The following is a 19,962-nucleotide window of genomic DNA, read 5'->3' as shown; positions in this document are numbered from 1 at the left end:
TGATAAGTGATATTTAAATATCAGTAGACCAGTTTGAGAAAAAAAAGATAAATCTACATCAAGCTCATAGAAATTCTATGTGGATTAAAGACTTAAATGCAAGAAAAAAATTGCAAGGCTGTAAAAGTTAAGTACTAGAAGAAAATGTCAGAATAATTTTTATAATCTTGGACTATGAAAAGTCTTCTAAACAGAGATTCTGAACAATTTTTTTTAAAAAGAGTAATTAAATTTTCATAATTCGTATAGAACAAAAGATAACACAAACAAAATAAAAAATGAAAACCTAGGAAAAGAATTTAAGTACATCATAGACAATGGACTAATTTCCCTAATATAAAGATACCTTCCAAAAATTTTCAAACCAATTAAAAAAAAATACCACATAAGCAACCTAGCACTCTGAACATCCACATTATGGATATCCTATAAAAATGTGTTGGATAAATAAGCAATTCCATGGAATTATGGGCAAAGTATTTAAAAATTCACTGAATAAAAAATCAAATGGGTTATAAACATATAATGTTCAATTCTACTAGAGATTGGAGAGATACCTATTAAACAAGAAAGAATTTTCTTTTTGCACATGAGATGGTCAGAAATATAAAGGATTGATGATATCTGGTTTTAATGAAGATGTAGGAGGAAAGGGTACCTCTATACACTGTTGGCTAGTGTAAAAACAGATATCATTTTATGCAGGACAATTTTATAGTATCTATCAAAATTTAAGATGTACATATCCTTTGACCCATGAACTCTACTTGTAGGAACCCATCTTTCTTAGTCTGTTTGGGATGCCACAACAAATTGCCTTAGACTGGGAAATTTATAAACAACAGAAATTTATGGCTCACAGTTCTGCATGCTGGGAAGTCCAAGATCAAGCCACCAGCAGGTACAGTGTCTGGTAAGGGCTGCTTTGTAGATGGTGACCCTTGCTGCTGTCTTCTCACATGGCAGAAGGGACAAACTCTGTGTGCTCTCATGGTGAAAGAAGAGGAAGGGACCAGGTCTCTCTCTCTCTAATTTATTTTATAAGGACACTAATCCCACACATGAGGGCTCATGACTTAATCACTTCCTCAAAGACTCCACCTCTTAATACTATGACTATACTATGGGTATTAGGTTCCAATATATGAATTTGGGGGATATAGACCATAGCACTATCCTAAAAAATTGCAAAAGTAAGTATATAAGAATATATTTGCCATGGTATAAGAAATTTTACTATAGTATAGTTGGCATATCAGAAAATTGAGGAGGACCGAATGTTCATCATTTGGGGAATGGTAAACCATAGCACAATGAAACTATAGAATATTAGATAACTACTAAGAAACTGAAGTAGATTCAGAGGGATACCCATTGTTATGGGTTCAATTTTGTGCCCCCCAAAAGATAATGTTGAAGTTTTAACTCCCAATACTTCAGAATGTAGTCTTATTTGGAAATAGGCTCTTTATAGAGGCAATCAAGTTAAAATGAAATCTTTAGGTGGGTGTGGGGGCCCCTAATCCAGGACGACAGTTGTCCCCAGGAAGGGAAAGACTGGACAGAGAGGTAGATATGCTCATAGGGAAGACGATGGGAAGACACACAGAGAGAAGATGGCCATGTGATTGGAGTGATGTGTCGACGAGCCAGGGAAAGCCAAGGAATGCTGGCAAACACCAGAAATTAGAAGAGGCAAAGGAAGGATTCCCTCCCAGAGTCATCAGAGAGAATATGGCCCTGCTGAAATCTTCATTTTGAACTCCTAGCCCTCAGAATTGTGATAGAATACATTTCCATTGTATGAGCCACCTAGTTTTTGGCACTTTGTCATGGCAATCCTAGCAAACTAACATACCCGTGATCTATCATGGTGCAAAATAGGAATATGCAGACAAATAAGCATAATGCAAATTAATTGTGCTAAAGGAATGTTGCTGCATGTATTCTATATATTCCCCTGTGCTTGTGTGTACGTAGGAAAGCTCTGGAAGGGTATCCACAAGGCTGTTTAACAAGACAGCCCCTGAGAAGGGGATTTGTTGAGTTGGGCCATTATGAGAATGACTTGCTTTTGACTTCTCAAATGCTCCCTTTAATTTTTTTCAGTGAGCATGTATCACTTGGCAAATATATTCCCCCTATGAAAATTCAAGTCCCTGGCATAACCAGGGGCCACAACCTCCAACCCCTGGGCTCAAGAGATCCTCCTGCCTCAGTCTCCCGAGTAGCTGGGACTACAGGCATGCGCCACCATGCCCGGCTAATTTTTTCTACATATTTTTAGTTGTCCAGCTAATTTCTTTCTATTTTTTTTTTTTTTTTTTTTTTAGTAGAGACGGGGTTTCGCTCTTGCTCAGGCTGGTCTCTAACTCCTAAGCTGAAATGATCCTCCCACCTAGGCCTCCCAGAGTGCTAGGATTATAGGCATGAGCCACTGCGTCTGGCCTACCAGGGGCCTTTTTCTTTCAAGGAGAAGAGAAAGAAGAGGTAGAGGAGGGGAAGGAGTGCAGCACAGGGGGCCTCTATGGGGGCCCAGTGTCTGCCCACTGGGGCCTCTGAACCTTTGCAGAGAAAGTGCCAATCAGTAAAATACGCAATTGCTGTAACTCTTAATGCCTTTGAGCTGCAAAGAAGAAGAAACCAAATCTTGGCATGGGAGGAGGGAACACCCTCCTTTCCGCTGGAGGTGGGAACCCCCTCCCTTAGAAGATTCTGGCTGGCAGCTTTCCTCCTCCTGCCTCTGCACTAAGTCCTGCTGTGAGGATGCAGCGAGAGTGCCAGACTGAGCACTATTTTCGTGTGTTCCCAGGCTTATTTCTGAATATCTAGGAATCACCAGCAGAGCTTCGTGAGATGGATGATGGCCACGAAGTCAAGTGACATCCTATCTCCTCCCACCTCCTTCTTTCCCTCTGTTCCGAGGTACCTCTGGGGGACAGGGGCTGGCAGCAGTAGGAGAGTGGCACAAGCAAGAGTGGATATGGGGGGTTCTGATGACAGGTGGATGAGGAGCACTCTCAGTGGGACCAGAGAAGCAGATCTGTAAAAACCAAGGAGGTTTCGCGTGGCTCTGTGGGCCACCCTGTTCTGGCCTTTTCTCTTCGTCCTGCTCTGTGTCCCCATCCCTTCTAGCACAGCACTCACTCCTTCCTATGTTCTTTCCTCTTCCTATCAAACCCAGGCAGGATTTGCTCTCACCAAGACAGTGAGATTATCGCTTATCTAGTAACCTTTCCCTCTGCCGCTGCAAAGACTGGAATTAAACTTCAGATGCAAAAGGACAAGTCCCTCAGGTGCTGGAGGAGGGTTCCAGTGGCCATAAGAGTCTCTCCAGTACCCCCGGACACAATATGCCTAGCCCATGCTCAACGAGGATGAAGAAAGAGGTAGCAGATGTTTTAAACTCATACTATCCATCCTTCCCACTGATTATATTGGATTTGCCATTTTTAAAGATGGAAAAATTGAGGCAAAAAAAGAAAAGAAAAGAAAAGAAAAGAAAAGAAAAGAAAAGAAAAGAAAAGAAAAGAAAAGAAAGGAAAAGAAAAGAAAAGAAAAGAAAAAGTTGTGTAATGTGACAGGTCACACAGCTGGTGCGACAGAATTGAGATTTGAAGCAGACAGCCTGGCTGTGGATCTTGGGTCTGAACTACCTGGGACACTGCTTCTCAGAGCTGCGGTCACATGTACCTGGAGGACAGCCACCCGAAATCGCACGTGAACTTGCTAAGGTGTTTTCAGAGCCAAGGCATGGGCTGTGAATCAGAGAGATATCTAAATAGATGAAATCAGGCAATTCCCTAACCAGCTAGCAGGAGGAACCACTGTAAAGGTCTCTCATTAGACTGCTGCATATGCCACTGTGACACCCTGGAGACACAACTTGCTTGAGGGTAGGTGGATTCCCAACAGCAGGTGCAATTGAATTAGATCTCAGGGGATTAAGAGAAACCTCTCTCTCTCTCTCTCTCCTTTGGCCCAGTTCCATGCTGAATGTGACATCCAAGAGACTGTGACAATGTCACTTTGCCCTGTAGAGAATCGGAACAGGCAACCCATTCTCACCCCTACCCATTCTCAAATTTGCATTTCATAGGCTGGACAGGACAACGCCTATGACCTTCACCCTTGTTTTCAGGATCTATCGCCCTTGATGATGTCAGGCACGGTTTCTGGTTATCATAGTGTTCCAGTATGTTTAATGCTTCCTAAAAGCTGGTGGATGGAAAAACCACATACACAGTGAGATTTTGCAAGGGAAATGTTTTTACAATTTTTAATCCAATGGCAAAGGGATCAGATATCATGGTTGCGGAGGGAAGATGAACAAGGCTATTGGACTCTGAACACTATTTGCGTGTATTAAAATATCCCATTGTTCTCTGTCCTCTCTCCCACCATGTTCTCTTCTCAAATAAGAGACTTTGACTCTCCAGGTGGCCTGGATGAGGTTTATGGATGAGATTGATATTTAAGACTCTGGCAAAGCTTGACCTTCGGCTTCCCAATAAGCAGCAAGGACAAATTGCAGCGCTCAGGACTTGAGACTTTAATTCCCACCAATCGCTTCTCTCCAGCCCATTATGCATGAGAAATGCAACCGGCTCAGCCTCTGGTGCCCTGATAATCCAGGGGTGCCTCTGAATCACAGACCCACAGAATGTTAGAGCTGGAGAGGGCCTTAGAGATCACCAGGTGGGTCCAACCTCCTCATTTTGCAGATGAAGAACTTCCCTTCAGGTGTGCGTGCCTTGCAGGCTTGGCTGCTCTGCTCCGGCTTGCTCTTTCCAGGTAGATACGGAACGGCAAGGCTATGAAGTCATTAGCATGCCTGCCAATATCTTTAATTTGTGGTCAACATGCAAGTAGGAGAGTGTCTGTAGGCTGGGACAGAAATTGCAGACCTAAGTTTCAATGATGCTGGATGTGAACAAATTGCTTGCTACCATGTAAATGAAGGTGACAATGCTGCTTTTGAGCTATATCCTCGAGAAGGTTCTCCATGGGGCAGGAGAGGAAAATCTTTCTGTTTGTCCTGCCCAACCTCTTTCTGGTTTGGCAGAAGAATCCTAAAGTTTGCCATGTTTCCCCAACCCAGCAATAAAGTTACTATCTCTCCAGTTCTTTGACTTCTCCCTGCCAGCTTGGAGCACGATATTGACAGCCAATGGTTATTGATTATTGATCCCTTTTATGTGCTGGGCACCATTCTGAGGGCTTTGCATGAATTAGCTCATGGAAAGCTTGCAAAACTCCCACGAGGTAGGTGTGAATGTTAACCCTACTTTATGGGTGAAGAAACTGAAGCAAAGAGAGATTGAGCAATTTATCCTAGGTACAGAGCTATGGCCTTGAAGTCCCAAGAAATATTTTGGCAGGAAGAACTTCCAGGTTAGGGATAAACTTCTCCAGAGGGTGTATGCTGGTGGTGAGTTGAGGTCAGTTTAACTTGGGGTGGGGAAGGAAGGTCCCACCGAAGCAGAACCCCCTGTCATGCACACATGGAGAGACTTTGCATGCTAGAAGTGACATGGACTGTCGAGTCAGAGGTAGCTTCTAATTCTTGCCAGCTGTATGGCCTTGGGCAGGATACTCACTGTCCCAGAGCTTCCATTTCCACCTTTGTGCAATAGATGTAAGAATGGTGATGATGACTAGGAGGGTGAGCAGCGTGTGAACCTTGCAGAGTTGTTGGTAAGGTTAAAGGTATCATGCAGAACATGACACGGGTGAGTGTTTAATGAATGCCGAACCTTGCTGGGGAAGGGGGGCACCTTCTTTCTTCTTGCCTCTTGCTTCCAGGTGGATGAGTTTCCACTGACATAACCCTCCCAGCTTCTCTCTTCTCCACTCACTCAGTAACTGAAGCACAGAAAAAGTAACTCGTTAGCACATTGGTCACCCAGCTGGTAAGCGGGGAGCTGGGGTGTAACCCCAGACAGCCTGGCTTCAGAGACCGCACACTTTGATGCCTCGCCACACTAACTCCTCAGAAGACAAAGTCTCCGTGCTATCAAATATCTGCTTTCTCACTGGCAGCGACAGGGCTCAAACCGCAGGCTCTTTGGAAAAGGCGGCATGGAGAAACGGACGCAGAGCTGATGACTCAAACCACACTCTCTCCAAACCCTGCCTTCTTTTCTGCCCTGAAGGCGGGAGGCTTAGGATGCAGACAGCATCCACTCATCCCTGGTTTTTCCAGAAGGATCTTCACGTACACCCATTTTCCTTGTGTGGCTATCAGTAGCTCCCCCTTCACTCACAAAGTGTCCGAGTCTGGAGGTCTATGCGTAGGCATGGGAAATGTTTGGATGAGGGAGGGGCACAGGTCACGGGCAAGGTTATTGGCACGTTCTTTAAAGCAGAGAGAAAAATTCTGGGCCACATTTTTTTTTTTTTTTGAGGGCTGAGCTAGTCGGCGCCACCAGAACCTAAGGCCACATGACTTCTTGTAATCCAGGCTTCCTGGGCTCTGTCTTGGCTGTCCTATCTTTGTTCCGGCTCTTGCATGAGTCTCGCTAATGCATTCCAAGGGCCATCAGAGTCCTAAATGACAGCTTAACAGCAAGCAGTCACCCCGAGTGCTTCTTGCCACATGGTCAGGAGCGGCCTACAGGCAACCTGTTGCCCATGACAGCGATAAGAAACCTGAAGCAGGGAATGACCTATTTCGCCTGGGTCCTGGAGTTAAATTTACTGGCATAATTGCCAGATGTAATTTCTCTGCACCTCTTTCTGCTAAGTGCTCTTTAAGAGCAAAGCACTTAGTAAATTATAAGGAGGTACCAGCACAAAAGTGCTTACAAATAAGAATTATAGAAAATCAGAAGCCAAACGCTCACAGCAGCACATTTTTTTTCTTCTTTAATCAGAAACCGAGTCAGAACCTTACAGGAGGGGCGAGGTGACGTCTCTCAGGCAGGGGATAACATAAGCTGTTCATATACTTTAAGATCTAATCTATCATTTTAAAAATTATTTTGTTACAGGGAAGTTTTATTAAAAAAAATAAGAGTCTGCATTCCCATATTCCACTAGGTGCCCCAAGGGAAGTCAGATAAAAGGTAATAATAGAATTAATGGGAATTAACTTCGCGACATTAACCCACCAGGCTGGGAGGGCAAGAGGCACAAATTGGTAGATAGGGAAATCCAACTACCAATCAGCCCATGCCAAATGTGTTTTGTAGCCGTCTCTGCTGGTTTTCATTTCAGGAAAGGGAGTTAGTCACAAAGAAGTTGGCATCTGAGTGCAGCCACAGCGATGGCGGAAAGAAACAAAACCCAGGCTTTCTGGAATCTTGGATTCCAGAATCCCACAGGAGGATGTTGAGTTTCGTAGAAACAGAGCCTCGAGGAGCCAGTTATCCATCAAAGTGACTGTGCTTTTGCTGGCTCCACTTCAGTCACCTCCTGGGGGCAGAACATCCAGCACAGTTGGGCACATATTTTTTTCATATCTTACCATCACAGATGGAATTTGTAGCGTTGGGTTCACGAGAGGCTACTCGAAGGGCAGCAGCAGAGCAGGCATCTCTGAAAACCACAGATCACATATGTAAACACGCCCAGTACCGTGTGTAGTACACAATGGCACAACGAGTGGTAGCCCCTCTTTTCCTCTACGTTGCCACGGTATCTCTAGAATAGCAAGATGGTGGAAGACGCCTGGAGACAGGGGCTCTCTGGAACTCAGTCCATCTCTCTACCTCCATGGAGGTTTGCAATGAACACACAAAGGCTGGGGGAGCTCACCTCTGCTCAGAATGAAATCTCTTCAAATTCCTTTCTCTGTTTTTAGCACAATCACATAGATCTCTAAGGCTCTTGTGTCTAAGGTGTTGGGCTCCAGCAAACGAATGGCTGATTCAAGATGGCACTGATCTGAAAGCCTTCTGGTTCTTAGATGACAAGAGCTCCCTTCCTAAAAACAAGCAAGCAAACAAACAAAATAAAGCCAAAAAAAGCCCCAACTTTCTGTAAATCCAAAACACAGCCCTAACGACCTAAGGAAGCAATGGGTCACAGAGAGAATAAACTGTACTCTCATATCTAAGAGGATTTCCTAATTGCAAATGGGAGATTCGTAAATGCAAGACATTAAAGCCCAGAAATTTCTTTTTCTTTGCAGTTGGGGATTCCTTTCCCAAATTGATTCCCAGAGTCTTAGCTGGCACTAATTGTGTCTAGCAGCCTAAATCACAAGACTTTTACAATATACCATCTATAGGTTGGAAAGAGAGCTGCTGTATCTACAGGAAAGTGGGCCGCTTCCCCCAGCTACAAGTCAGCTGTCCCTTCCCGAGCTCCCCACCCCATCAGAGAAAAATGCATTAGCAAAAGCCAGAGCAGACAGGGTTGATTTGGAAGAAAATGCCATTTGCCTACCATCTCTTCTCTCCATATCATCGAAATTGGTCAGTTTGATAATGCTTTATATCTTTTACACATTGTCAGGCAAGATACATTGCAAATGTATACGGCTTAACAAATATATGGTAAATAAGCATTTTTCCTGTCCTTTCTATTGATAAAAGATTCTACAGAAAGTTGGAGAAGGAAAGAAAGCCGCTTTGTAAAAATGATAGATACGATATAGAACTCCATAGCTTAAACATCTAACTTGCTGAGTTTTAATAGGGTTGTCATCACCGGACTGTTAGCTTAACTTATGAAAATCAAGAAAATGCCTTTTTGTTGCTTCATAAATCCCGATGAACAATAGTCTGACAACAGAAAACAAGCTCTGATTTTGGAATGATTGCTCCCTGCGTATCGCCAGTAATGAAGTATGAAGGAAATCGAAGACTTATTGCTTACAGATATTAGCACAGACCCAGATGGCTCAATTTTTTTTTTACCATAATAGATAATTCTTGAATTATGTGCCTAACAAAGACAAATTCTAGAAGTAACGGAAGGCATTTATTATATTAACAAGTGTGTTTTCGATTCCTTCAAAACAGAATGTAATTTAATCTCGGCTTCAGAGACAGATTGGAAATGTTAAATGTCTGCTTTTCAGAAGTGATTTCTGCAGGGAGAAAAGTATTCACCATCAGCTCGAGCTGTGTAACTGGGGGAAAGGATGTTTATCTTAACGGCACAGAAAGGGAGAAGTTGTGGAATTTTTTTTTTCCATTTTCTTTTTCATTTTTTAAATATAGAGCAGATTGTATATATCCTGGTCCTTCCCCAGGGCAACTTCTGCCTTGCTGAATGTAACATATTCCACTGCAAGAAAGAATAATTATCTGATAGTGATGGAGACCCTCCTTGGTGTTCTGTGCATACAGATGAAAACCTGAAATCAGCCCAGTAGTGTTCAGTGTCTTATTTGTTACTCCAGGGACTTGGGTGGCGGTGGCCAAGGTCAAGACAGGAGATTTGAGATTTGGGGGGTATCCAAAGCTCCCAATTAATAATCACCCTACAGAGGGTGGTCAAAGCTGTGGAGGGTTTGGCTACAATGCCACATGAGAAATAACAGAAGTACCTGAGGCTGTTTGGAAGCAGTGGAGTTTTGGAGGGTGGGTTAGAGGGGATTGGCATGGGCTTTGTGGGGCATGGTAGGGGGTGTTTAGAGATATCAAGTCACCAAAATGCACAAAGAGAGGTGAGGAGCTCTCTTCTCTGCCCTCAGCCAGGGAGAAGAGACTAAGGCAAGCTTTCCTCCCTTGAAGTCCTGTCCAGAGCGCAACTCTCTCCTGTGTGTCATTCGGGCACGAAAACTCTTAGTTCATGCTCGTATTATGTAGGGAGATCCTGGGGTATGAGTCAATTAGATTTTAGAAGAGAGAACCTCCGTGCATTTTGCTGTTTTCCAATATTGTACAGCCTGCAAAGTGCTTCACATACCTTTGAAGAGGGTATGTTTATCTTTGTTCCACAGAGAGCACCTGAGATTCAGAGATGGGAAATGACTTGCCCAAGGCCCACTTTGAGGCAGTGCTGCCACGTTGCTGGTCTGACGATTTGCACTTCAGCCCGAGATCCCTGTTGCTGGGGCGTTAGAGACAATGGTTCTTCCCAAGAAACATCTGTCTCCTCCAAATGCAAATAATAAGGGTATACAGAGGGACACAGCCCAGAAGCCTGCTTCCCAGTACAGCTGTGTGTCCTTGGAGAAGGCAACAAGGACTTTTCTGAGTGAAGGGAAAGAAAGGGCACAACCGTAACAATACCTCGGAATGGTTGATAAGCATTTGCTCTTCTATTCTGAGTCTTTCTCTCTCTCTTGCATTGCTGTGGAGTTGAAACTGGCTGAATCAGCACTGAATCATTTAGCAGGAAATGATGAAAACTGTCACTTTCTTCTGTCTGCACAGTCACACACAGCAGAAAGAGCCCAGGATGACGGAGGGGCCGTCTGACAATGCCTCGGGCCTCAGATTGGATTGTGAGTGGGAAGAGCCCACAGTCTAATCAGCTCTTACTCCCCGGGGTGGGTCGGGGCGTGTGAATGTGAGGTTGTCCCTGCAGCAAGGACACCTGGTTGACAGACCCACAGGAACATCCCTAGTGAGGCGAGCAAGCAGACACGACAATCTGCAGGTCCGCTGGGAAATCTTGCACCAGGAAAGGAGATTATCTTGAATAACGGGGTGACGCAGACCCCCTTTTGGTGCTCGCGGGCAGCTGCGTGAGAGCACGCCAGCCAAGACGGCTTGCTTGATGGGGAGGGGCTTCCCTTGGCTTCCCATAAGCCACGTGCCACCCTGCCGGAATGCCTCTCTCTAAGCTCATCCGGGGGAAAGAGATGCGAGATGGTTTTGCCATCCGCTCGTTTTAAATTGCACTCAAGACTTGTTGTAAAACAACACGGTTCTGTAATGCGCGGCATGTTACCTTACCCTTTGAGCCTCAGTTTCCTCTTCTATAAAATAGAGATGTTAATATAGCTATGGCATGATGGAGCTGAATAATGACATAATGAATGTGATGATACTTTGTAAAGTGCACATCATTATATTATTCAGAATCCAGAGTCCTCGGGGGCACTTTCAGAGCCCTTATTCTAGCACTTATCATAAGCAAGCAAACACACAACTCTCCATCCTACCTCTCCTCCTCCCCAGCTTAATGGCTTTAATGCAACGATGGACATGACCGCTGACCTATCTGCCCCAGTTGAGAAGTGGTATTAATGGGCATGAGACAAGCCCCCAAATCCTGAATTGCCTTTGCTTTCTACCAAGCTAAGAGGCTCTGTAGCAATGACTATGCATTATTCAGTATCCAAAAGAAGAGTGAGCAACATTGTTAACCATCTACATGTTTCCAAATGTCCAGACTTGTAGTAACATTCATATGGCAATTGAGATATAATGTTCCAGAAGTGAGGGAGGAGAGAGCAATGGAAAGAGTGTTTGCTGTTTTCTTTTGTAATTGAGCAAGCACATGTGCAGTCAAGGTAGCCCCTAAGAAGGGGTGATGTGGTCTTAGGGAACAAGGCCAGTGGAAATCTGGGTGCTCATTGAGCAATTATGAACTTGAAAGATTTTGCTGGCGTGAAGCTGCATTCATTTGCAATTATCACTCCAGGAATTTTCTGTCCACCTTCTTCTGTCTCATCCATTATTTGACAAACATTTATCCAATTTCTACTATTTTAAAAATGCTTTTAAAAGATTAACTGGGATGATAACTTGAGTTAGGGTGGTGGCAATGGAAATAGGATGGAGACATACATTTGTCACCAACAAATGAGTTGGCATGACTTGCTAATAGATGGGAGGTGGTTTGTAAGGGGAAAAAAAAGGGACCAAATGTGGTGATGATGATGAGCCAAAGATGACAATTTTGGCTCAGCAAACAGGTAAATGGAGGAGTCAAGAGAAGAATAGGTTTTGGTGGAAAAAGCAGAATCAAGAACTCTGCTCTAGGCATGCTTTTTGCAAGCCATTCAAATAAAGATGATAAGAATGCATTTGGATATACAAGTTTGGAGCTCAGTTGGGAGAGATGTCAAGGCTAGGGAATGCAACTACGGGAGTCATTAGCATTTTCATATCTAAGTCCAAGAGAATGGATGGGATCACCTAGGGAGTTAGAGAAGATAAAGTGTTGAAGGGGGAGAGGATCCAAGACTGTCATTCTGACATTTAGAACCAGAAACCAGGAGAGGAGTTGAGAAGGAATGGCTAGTGGGGTAGGTGGGAAACCAAAGGAGTGTGGTGTTGTGGAAAGGGAGGTTATTATAAATAATCCTGAAGGTCCTTTGCAATGCAAATCCTCTGTGATTCTTGCTGCTATTTGCAATACATCTTTCCTCCTTGAATGCACAGGCTGGTTAAGTCCAGGAACTTGGACGTCTGCCTACCTTCAGAAAGGGTCCTAGGCAGTCCAGAGTAACAAATTATCTGCTTATCACAGTTGACACTGCTACCATTCTGCTTTATTAGTTCTGCCTATTATGTTCTCTGACTTTTGGGAAGCTGACTGCAACCTTTCATCTAGCTGCTCATACTGCATCGCCACTCTACTACTGTCTCTGTCTGCTTCCCCCCTGCCTCTTTGCCTGGGCCGCCCTGCCTGCTCCACGTGGGGACTCTTTATCCACTCCATCTCGTTCATCCGCCGAGAGTCCTCAAGGCTCAGTTGTTTTCTCTGTTGTTATTTGCAATTTATCAGATACCAAACCCGACATTGTACTTCGCTGTGATATACAGTTGTCCGGCTATTGTTTACCCTGTGCAAGTATATTATGCGGCACCAACTTTTCCCCTGCTTTTCCAAGATGGGGGCCAAGTTGTCTGCAACATCACACAATCTGATGTCTGCAAATCATCCCCCGTTACTGCAGAGATAAGAGAGAATTCACAACCATCCATGTTACCCTCACTTGGGGAAAATTCAGGGAAAATCGCTTTGTCCTTGGATAACACATCCTTTTAATTTTAAACTTGTCCTTTTTCTTTTCTTTTCTTTTTTTTTTTTGTGTGTGTCTTCTTTGAACACATTTCATTTGCACCCCACTGCTTGTTTCTCTGATTGGAAGACCACTTCTGCTGATGGCAGGCATAGTGTAAATATTTTATTTTTGAGGTTAGTTGGGTGAGATCCATTCAGGCTGAAGAAGAAATGCTAGCTAAAGTCCCTGTGTGTGAAGAATGTCGTGTTCAGCCTTTTACTCCCAAGGCAAATTATTTGCTTAAGTAAGGGTTTCTTCCTTGATTACAGCTCTTATTATTGAGATCTTGTCTGAATTTCCCAGGTGTGTTTTGAATTCCATAATCTCGCTCTGTGCTCCACAGAGCTAGTCTCAGAAAATGTATTTGCATGTGCTCCAACCTCCGATGGTTGAAGAGTCCTTACCTAGACAAATGGTCCTGGGAATAAAAGGCTAAACAGAAACACAGTACCCAGGCATGCTAATTATTATTTTTTGACTGAGGACATTGGCTGGTTGTTAATGGATACATCTATCAGGTGTCATCCTGTTTGTTTTAGGATGTCGCTTCTCTGGGTTTGCAAGATCCTAGAAGAGAATGAAGAAAATGGGTGAAAATACAGTTAGTAACGTTTGATTCATTCATTTAAGCAACACACATTGAGCACCTATGATGTGCCAATCAGTGTGCCAGGCACAGGGACACAAGAATGGACAAGAAAGTACAGTGAATCTTTAAGGATCTCCATGTATAGTGGAAGACAGAGACATGCAGACAAGCAATTATAGCATGCTGCTAAGTTCTCTGACAGAAGCCTTTACAAAATGCTATGGGAGCTCAGAAGATGGAGTTACAAATTGCCAAGGGGTACTGGGGACAGTGTGACAAAGAATGAAACTTGTGAATGACTGGGAGTGTGTTAGATAGAAAAGGTGGGGTTTGCACTCAGCCACAGGCAGCTCTCAAGCATGGAGGAATTACAGGCCGGGTTGTATAACTAGACAGAAGGTATGGGTGGGGGCAGAGGAAGTCTAGAAGCATGGGTGGAAAGGTAGAGTGGAGGTGGACAGTACCAGGGCTCCTCCTGTGTGAAGGTCAGATATTCAGGTTCAGGGTGCTTCCCGGTGTGATAAGGACTGGGGCAGAACATGGATATCCCAAAAGGGTAGCTGCAGGTGGTGGGTACCCAAATAACCCAAGCATGACTTACATAGGCTTCTGATTTTGTCTTCTTTGGAAATATAGAGCTCATTCTGAGCCCAGGTGTCTGTCCTGGTACTGCCTTTCTTACTCAGCTGCCACAGACTTGGGGACCAACCAATGGGCTTGTTCTTGACTTCGCTTCACAGTGTCTCTATATCTGCTTAGAGGACCGTGTCTACTTTTACTCGTTTATTTTTTTAAACTCTCCTGATCTAATTATATCCTCCCTTGTATCCTATTTTAGTCAAGGCCCTGCCTTCATCTTTGCCACTGACATTTCAAGCCTTTGCCCAGCTACCTAGTGACCAGGTATGACAGTGCTGGGTACCATTCTAGAAAAAGCAGATGAGATAGGATGGGCAAAGGCCTATCTGAGTTGAGCCTATTAATATGTGTGTATAAGAGAAAATGGGCTGTGGTTTATATGACTTCACCAAGGGTTGTGTTTTCCCCAAATGGGGACAGGTGGGAGAGGTGGGGCAATAATTTAATAACAACTACATCTGAAAGGCATGCGCCATTACCATGACAAATAGGACAGGAGGGGTGGAGCTCCTAGGCTATGGGGACTTTCAAATATTAATAGTCATGAAGGATATTGGGAGATTAAGTGGAATCATTGGGTGTGAGGTGAAAGAGAAGCATAAGGTAGGAACATAATAGGTTTGGTGAATTAGGACACTTAGTTCTTTTCCTCGGTCATTACTTTCCCTCCTCCCACCCCCTCAGTCATACCAAGAGTATCAAAAGCAAGTGTGCAGAATGCAAGAAGGTGGGAAGAATGGCAATCTCACTTTTTTGGTCTCTGGATCCCAAAGCATGTTAAAAATGTCAAACTAGAAGTTTGCTCACAGAGACAGAAGCCAACTGTGGGGTGAAATTGCATCGGCAGGGACATGAGGCAAGGCTGGGGGGAAATGGGGTTGCAAGGCACTAAAATAACAGAGGGAGGGCATTAGATTTCCCTCCGTGGAAATCTGTTAGAAGAAGAGAGAAACCATCTGTCTGGAACAGTGTAAATATAGTCGTGCTTATGCCCAGGGGACTTATTTTTTTCCTTTCAAGCAATTTTAACTAAAAATTTTATGTGAAAGCACTACCAAAGTACCACTGAGTACTTTGTAGTCTGCTTGAGCTTATTATTATTTTTTACTCAACAATGCAGCATTAGCATTTTCACATTCTTACGTGGTCCTCACAGTTATTTTAATGGCTATGTAATACCCCAGCATATTGTTGAATTGTTAATTTAATAATGTTTCTGGGATTATCTCTGGCCTAATATTTTAGTATTTCATTGTCTTCCTTAACCCCTCTGCTCTGTCCAAATTAGTCTACTCTTCCTTCCCAAATGTTCTTGAACTTCTCCCTACAGCCACCCCCGCAGCAATCAGCCGAATGCCCACTAGACTGCATCTCTGGGGATAAAGGCTTTAGTGTCAGGCCAGAATCAAGTTTCCAATTTTTGTCATTTACTAATTTGGGATCCTGTGACACTGGGCAAGTTCTTTTATCATGTGAGCTTCAATTTCTTTGTCTGGAAAACGTCCATGATTATATGTTTCTTGAAGGATTAAAGATAGTATTTATGAAGTCTTTGCTACAGAGTAGATGCTTGGATGGTGTGATTACTCAGGACCTTGTGGCAAAATAAGTTAAGTCTTCTTGGATTCAATTGAAAGCACACTGAGGACAGAAATCTTAGTTTATTCACCCCTGAATCCCCCAAGTAAACTGTGCAAATAAGTTCATAAGTACAGAGGGCTTTAGATCTCTCATGCTTATTAGTTGATTATGTAGAGCTTTGCTGAATATCTGACTTCAAGGACCACATGATAGCCTTACCATATAATTAGCATGGGGTAGGTGGGTGTTAGGAGCAGATGCAGGGGTGTTGGGTTGGTCCTTTCTGAGTCCCCCTCCAGCCAGTGGCTAACCGGTTCCAAAATGGGGACAGCCCTCTGCCCAGTAGGGGTCTGCAATCTGCAGTTCCACCTTTAGGGAAGGCAATTGCAGGGCGGAAGCAAATGTTAGCTCCATGAAACAACTACCTGTTATCAGAGGCTGCGTGGGGACCCAGCATGAATATTCAGTGCATATCTCACACCACGACAATTTTAGAGACCAGGTGCGCCAAAGATGCACAGGCAGAGGAGAAAGGGAGAGGAGAGGGGAGGAGGGAACCCATGCCCAGACAAACCTGACTTCTCTGCTCCTCACAAAACATTTGCCTTTTACAAGCACAGAGATAAATTCCCCCAGCGGAACGGGGAGCGCCGAGAGGGAAGCTGGCATTTGAAAGGCTTGCAGTATCAGCTAATTGGTCGCAAACCTAAATCATAAAAAGACCTGTAATTACGCTGCTCCGGAATTAACGCAGAAGACTACATTACAGGGTGTGCGGTGGCGGGTTTTGGGAGGGGCAGCGATGGGGGAAGGAGTCCGTTTTTTAAGTGAATTTATACTATTATAAGACCTGTCGCGGGTGAGTAATAAAAATGGCGATGCTAAGTTAAGCCTTGTGTTATCCTGTTTGCTCAGACGCCACTTATGCCAGCTGTAGCCAGCAGAAAGCACTTTTCAATTTATTTTTATGACTCTTCTCTAAAAGCATTCCATTAAAGGAATATTACCCTGTATGAAGTTTTGAGGCACCAGTGGCAGTTTATTTGCTTGTTGTGCTGGAAAGAAATAAAAAGTTATCTGTGGTACCCATTATTTCGGTTTTGTCTTTCTCGCCCCCCCCAGTTAAGTGCCAAATGTGGATTGTGCTGTCTACCCTTCCGTGGAGCGCCCCTTCTGCGCCGTGTTCCCCTGACTCTGGTCACATTTCAGTCCCCCGGTCTGATTATCGGGGACCCCCCAATCTCCAGTTTTCGATTTGCTCGGTTAAGTTCCGCCGTCCAGTTGGTGAGATGACAATTCCGAAGCCACGCTGCTGGTTTGCAGGGGACGGACTGAGGGACGCAGAGGGGACATCTCATATGGTGGGATCTGTTCTGTCTTTCATAGCCTTCCAAACTCGATGACGTGGTTCCTTGGGCAAAGTGCTCTACAGAAGCCATGATGTGCAAATACGGGATACTCCCACAGGTAAAATGGCTCTGGAGGGATAGCATAGCATGCACAGCCGCCGAGAGCACAGTTTTTGGAGTCCTATTGCCAAGGGTTGAAATTTACCGCTGTCACGTGAAATCTGTCACCTTGGGAAAGTTGCCTAACCTCCCTGCGTCTTAGTTTCCTAACTCACGAAAATGGGATATAAGAGTTCCCACCTCATAGGGGTTTTGTGAGAATTAAATGAGATAATAGATGTAGCGCGTTTAAAATCATGCATGTCACATCATAAGTGCCATCTACGTAAGCATCCATCATTTCATTATTAATATTAGTGCTACGATCTCGAGGAATGTAAAAAGCATACTGGATTTCTGGCTCTGCTTTTACCCCCCGGCTTGCCCTATCACCTAAATCTCATCACTTCACTTCTCTGGGATGATAGTTCAGGCCCTTTCCTCATTCATGGAGGAATATGAGGACCAGCAAAAAGCAAAAGTTATGAGACATGAATGGCCTTATGATTATTTATTGTGTCTTTATAACCGGATGAGTACAGTGCTAATCTATGGTGTCAGCATGACCCTTCGTGTCCGAGCATACTTTGAAGATCTGTTGTTGGGACATGAATTTCCTGGTGTCATGGGTTATTATTTAACTAATAGAATCTGAGATCCTAGGAGCAGGAAGGATCTTGGAAGACTTTTTATTTTTAAACAGGTCTTCCTTCTGCAACAGCTGCGATTCACGGCAGGTCACAGCCTGTGCTATAATCAGTCCTGTAACGGTGGGTTCACTCTTACAAGCTCCTCTCTCCTAGCTCTGAAAGACAGAACGCTCTCCTTTAAAGTCATCTGAAATCTTCCTCGCTGTAACTTTATACAGTGGTGTTGGTTCTGCACCATGAACCTTCCCAGCACAAGTCTGAGTCCCTTCCTCATGACAGCTTCCCAGATATTTGCAGACTGCAGTTCTTCTTCTCCTTCTTTTTCTTCTTCTTCCTCTTCTTCCTCCTCTTCCTCCTCTTCTTCCTCTTCCTCTTCCTCTTCCTCTTCCTCTTCCTCTTCCTCTTCCTCTTCCTCTTCCTCTTCTTCTTCTTCTTCTTCTTCTTCTTCTTCTTCTTCTTCTTCTTCTTCTTCTTCTTTTTTGAGACAGAGTCTCACTTTGTTGCCCAGGCTAGAGTGAGTGCCGTGGCGTCAGCCTAGCTCACAGCAACCTCAAACTCTTGGGCTCAAGCGATCCTCCTGCCTCAGCCTCCCGAGTAGCTGGGACTACAGGCATGCGCCACCATGCCCGGCTAATTTTTTCTATATATATTAGTTGGCCAATTAATTTCTTTCTATTTTATAGTAGAGACGGGGGTCTTGCTCTTGTTCAGGCTGGTTTCAAACTCCTTGACCTCGAGCAATCCGCCCTCCTCGGCCTCCCAGGGTGCTAGGATTATTGGCGTGAGCCACCGTGCCTGGCCTGCAGTTCTTCTTAGATCTTTTCTGTTCCCAGCCAAGTTCTTCCAAACATTCCTTCTATGCCATGATGTCCGTATCCTTTGTCATCGTGACCACCTCCACTGGCAATATCCTTCACAAAATGGTACACCTGAAGCTGAACACAGAATTCTCATTATTGTTGGGCCTCCCTGGATTGTGAGGTCATTCTTCAATTAATGTGATTGAACATGGTTCTCACATTTTTGATTGCTACGCAACTGGTCAAGTCACTCACACTTTGAGGCCGTGTCCCCTTTTCTATTCAATGGGACCAGGAAAACGTACCTGGCGCATCCATCACAAGATCGGTGTGATCTTCAAAGGCGAAAGGGGTACGAGGGGATTTGAAATAGCACAAAGATGAGAGTGTAGGTATAACTTCACTGGTCTTGAGCTTATGTAGACTGCTACAGTCCTTGTTCCCCCCACCCCATAAGCAATGCTTTTAGCCCACTTTATCCTCCACATGTATAGCTGCACAGTTTCATTTTGTTATCTGGTTTTGACATTCCATTTTGTACAGATTTTACACAATCTCGATTGTGCCAACCACTTTACGGGGCATACTCCCTGCTTAGTGTTATCCACAAATTGAAGATGCTTTGATTCTGTGGTTTTACCTAAACACGGAATACAAATATTGAACATTTCCCATCACAAGAACTCCTCAGCTAGCCTCTCCCTATCCACAGCACACACATCTAAAAATAACAGCGGCCTCTTCCTTTTATCTCTCTTCATAACAAACCCTTTTCTCTCAAAGAAGCAATTTTCCTTTTGTTGTAAAGATATTTGGATAAATGCCTTATCTTTTCCTGTAGACTAGCAACACCTCAAGGACTGAGAATGTTTTGAATATACAGTTGAAGTGCCCAGAAGCAATGGCCCTGTCTTGTACATAGCAGGCAACCACGTGTAAGGCAAGAATGTAAGGCTAAGGGCAGAGATTCGACGTCTCCCAAAGAGGACTCTCAACTAATTACGCCATCATTAAGCTCTTATTTGTGCAGTTTGTTTGATTAATGTACAAGAGTGCGATAATGATTATCTTAAGTCCAAAGTTATGATGGGGCTGAGATATTACTCTACTTGCAAGCTAACAAGTTAACCTGCACACACACACACACACACACACACACACACCCAGAAACACCAAACCTCTGCATTAGAGAGAACAGACCATTTATTACTCATAATGCATCATAGGACTTGTTCCCTGAGCCTCGGTCAACCATGGGCTGATGTGACAAGGGCCTAATGTGACCTGCCCGTGCAGCAGAATCATACCACCTGAATTTGTGAGACTAGGAGCTTTACCG

The sequence above is a fragment of the Microcebus murinus genome, chromosome 23, assembly GCF_040939455.1.
Source record: "Microcebus murinus isolate Inina chromosome 23, M.murinus_Inina_mat1.0, whole genome shotgun sequence".
In the NCBI taxonomy this organism is placed as follows: Eukaryota; Metazoa; Chordata; class Mammalia; order Primates; family Cheirogaleidae; genus Microcebus; species Microcebus murinus.
The sequence above is the reverse complement of the archived record's forward strand: the minus strand, read 5'-3'. Positions refer to the sequence as shown.